Raw genomic sequence first — 4185 nt, 5'->3', positions numbered from 1 at the left:
GCGTGTTCATGGTTTGATTCATTTCCTCCATCGCTGGCAAAAAAGGACTGCTGGAAGTTTTTATATACCTCTCTCTCTCATTGACTTCCAGATTGAGGCTAAGAGTATTAGGAAGTTTTGGTCATAGTGTCATTCCGTATCTGTTTCCCTGTTGGAATAGGTCTTTGACAACTAGGAATCTGAAAATGGAACAACGAAAAATTCTGCCCTTCAGCAGCTTGGGGCTTCAGATAGGACAGAGTACATCCCTCCTTTGGAACAATTTTGAAACACTTCAGTAAGAGAGAAAGAAAGAATGTTGTTCACCAGGAATTTTATATGCCATTAAATTGTAACCAAGTTTTTCCCATGGTTCCTGATGTCATGAGGGTGCTCGTGACAAGATTCTGAAGGAATATCATATCATTCCAATAGTATGTCTTGTATCTTTCACTTGAGACATTATTTTGACTTGCCCAAAGATCTGACCGCTTGGGCCTTGCTTATTCTTTTCAGACAGAAGTCCTATAAACTAATAAAGTAAATACCGAATCAATTTTTAATGCACTGATTTTTCTCAGGGTTGACTCTGAGCCCTGAAGGTTGAACCTAGAAAATAAAACTGTAATAGCGTCTGCTTTTTGCTCTTCTCTTTGACAGCCCACTTAGAGGAGGACTCAGCCCCGACAAAGAAACATTATTTGGCAAATAATCTGATCAATTTTCTTTATATTCCTGGCAATGAAATGTTAAGAGCCCACCTCAGTGTTACGTCACCTAAAAAGTGCAGAGTCCTTGGCAGGAGATTCAATTTTGAACCAAAGATCCAATTTCATGGAAATAAAAAGTCTTACCTAAGTGCATTAAATAGATCTTTAGTAGAGTAGTTAATACCAATTAAATGCTGGGCTGTCTGAATCACGAATTACCCATTCAGACATGATTTTGTTTTTCTCCTTTAAATAACTCAGGTTTTTTTTCGAGGCTGGGTCATCCTCATTTCTGTCGGCCATTCAATCCCGAAATTTCCTGTGTTTCAGAGGCCAATGATGGGAAATGCCATGCTGGGTCAGCAGCTTGTATTAAAGAGGAATTTGGACATGTCAGGTACTTTCATATTTGATTAACTACAAGGACTAGCCCAAAGGATGTTCTTGGTCAAGTTATTTTAAGTAAAAAGAATACAAGATTGACCTACCTTCAGTCTTGAATCCTTTGACACGAAAAGAATACTGCTGGTCAGTGAGGTGGGTTGGAGACTTGTCAAAACAGTAGAGAGAAACAGTTTTTCTCAAAACAAAGCTGGTTATAGTTGAGCTCTTGTGGGTCATATATGCTGGTTTGTATTCAAGAACCAATCTACTCTCAGACCCACTCCACTTCGATCTGAATGTGATTTTTTAGATATGTTTCTGTTTCTCCACGTTGATAGGTTAGGTTCTCAGAGAGGCTGCGTTTACTAAGGCCTGTCTTTACCCTTGCAAGCCCGGGGTCAGAGGTCAAGGAGTCTCCACAGAGAACAACTGGTAAAATGATAACCCCGCCCGCAAGAATACCTCTATGCCAGCTGGGCCTGTGCTTCGGGCTGTCACGGGTTCATTCTCTGCAGCTGCTGTGACACAGCTCTTCTCTCCACATGAGGACATGTTCTCAGAACAGTGAGGTGGCTCCTCTGAGATGACAGGGTAACTGAGCAGCACCCAGGATTTGACTTGGGACTTGCAGGCTCCTCAGTGACTGTGGTCTTTGGTGGTCTCTGCTTCCTGTGGAGGAGAGGCCAGACAGAAGAGTAGGATTAAGTGGATTTGAGAGAAGGGGAGATTAATGCTTGGATTTTTACATAATGTTTTGGTTATCCACAGGGGTCTCCTGCCCAGCCTCCTAAAGGAATGTCAGTTATTCAATGTAAAGGACAGGAGCAGAAATTCCTTGACTGGCGATGGGATCTTTTCCTCCTATCTCTCAGGATTTGGAGGAACTTTGGGTCTGTGTCCAACATTGCCTCTCAGGCTCAGGCTAGACAGGAGCAGGGCGGGGCCACCGGAAGGGAAAACAGATTGGATTTCCTGGGCACCATTTGGAGGCCTCCCAGCAGACCACGGTGCCTCATCGGGATGTCTGGGCAGTGTGCAAAGTGCTACCGCTTCTTGTCCCTGCTTTGATGCACTCTGGGGGAGGAAAGCAGATTTTTCTTTTTGATGCACCTACCTTCCCAATTTGGGATGGAGGTCGGGCTGAGATGTCTGCGTAGTTCTGTTACTGATGGTTCTCCATCTGATAGGTAGAAACTAAGGGAGAAGGGGCACCTCGGTGGCTCGTTGGTTAAGCATCTGTCTTGGGCTTAGGTCATGATCCCAGTGTCCTGGAATTGAGCCCTGGGCTCCCTGCTCAGTGGGGAGCCTGCTGCTCCCCCTCCCAGTCCCCCTGCTTGTGTTCCCTCTCTCGCTATCTCTCTCTGTCAAATAAATGAAATCTTAAAAGAAAAAAGAAACTGAGGGAGAAGACCAAAAAGACCTTGGCATCTTCAGCAATACTTTCATCACCTCTGAGTGACATTGAGTGGGGATTTAGAAACATTTTTAATTCTCAAAGGCGCTTGGGCAGTCTCTGCGTAATCTTTTTAAGGTGGCTTGTGGGAGGCTGTCATTTTAATTTCTTTAACACAGCTCTTTCGCTTACTTAAATGCTCTGAGTGACGAAAAAGCACCAGATTTCTTTCTTGAATACTGTTTGTTTGACCTTTGATAAACTTCGCACTTAGAAAAGTCAGCTTTTTTTTGGAAGTGGTTGCTGCTCGTGCTCCCGAATGCTGAGATTTTTCAGCAAATTTACAAAGACCATTATGTGATTCTTTTTTTTAAAGCTAGAGAAGGAGCTCAGAGACTGGCCTTTGGGTTTTATTGTCACGATTTCTTGTCGCAGATTTAAGAGCAGTTGCGGAATGAAAATTCATAATTTTAGGAGTGGATAAACACTGGGTCATTAAAAATTAATTTAACAAGTAGTCGGTTTTGTGCCTTTTTTTTTTTTTTTTTTTTGAGGGGAAACAGCATCACCGTTATGACAGATGCCTGGCGGGTCTAGAGGCAGAAGGTGACTTGGGACGGAGAAATGGAAGGAGCATTTTATGGATCATTTGTAAGGTTCCAGGGAAATGGGAGTTAAAAGGGAACAGGAGCCAGGTGCGGTCAGCTCCTTGCTACGGGAGCTTTGGGAGTAGCCCAAATTCCTGTCAGGTGTCCCATAAGCTGTGGGTGGGTGGTGGTGGGGAGGTGGGCAGCTGTTCCCTGTGCCCAAGGGCTGGGCCAGGATGAAGGAAGTGGTAGCAAGCAGCCGGGGAAGGCTTAAGCACTTGCCAACTTTTGAATATTGAAAAATTCACTGGGGACAAGGTTACCTGCCATAAAAATGCTGGTGAGTAGGAATTCCCCAAGAACCTTTTCCATAGATCTTTTATTTTTTTTCTGAAAAGATAATTAAGGCACATGGCGGTGCGGCAGGGAAAGGGAAAGGGTTAAAGCAATTGATTTGAAAAAAGGATAGAGGGGAAAAAATCTATCTCAGCCTGAGAAATGGTCCATTGGCCCGTTCCTTGGGTACCCCCCTGAGGGTTCCTGGCCTGTCCTGGAGTGTCAGCACCTCCAGAAAGGCCCTCCTCTGGCAGAGTTGGCACGTTCCCTTGGTCATTTCCTCCTATTTTTATGCTTATTCATCCTGTGGCCTGTGTTCTCTTTGACATGCCTATTTTTTTTTCCCACCCTCCTGCAGGGAGAGATAACATTCTCCGGACTTAATTCTCATCTGATAAGTTTTATTTTTAACCAACCTCTACATCCTTTCTTCTTTGCTTCTTATTTTCCTGAGCCCACGTGCGCCTTGGCCTTCCCCAGCTTTCTCAGAAGGTGTGAGTACGTCTGGTGACAACGGAGGGTACCGGGCTGGCGGGTGTCCCCATCTTGGAGCAGGCGGCGCTCAGGGTGCTGGGAACCTGGCTTAGTTTCCAAGGGGAGGGAAACTTTCTCCTCTGCACACGTTCTTGTTTTTAACTGGGCAATTCACTCTTACCTCCTGCTTCCTTTCTGGGCTGTCTGTAAGTTTCCTTTGTGAGTACATTTCTGTTATCTTGATGAAGGAAACACGCTTTAAAACAAAACAAAACAAGACAGCTGTGACTTGCCGTGATTAGCATGGACTGTCTTCCTGGCA

This window comes from Martes martes (genome assembly GCF_963455335.1).
Source record: "Martes martes genome assembly, chromosome: 7".
NCBI classification, from domain to species: Eukaryota; Metazoa; Chordata; class Mammalia; order Carnivora; family Mustelidae; genus Martes; species Martes martes.
This window is presented reverse-complemented; position numbering follows the sequence as displayed.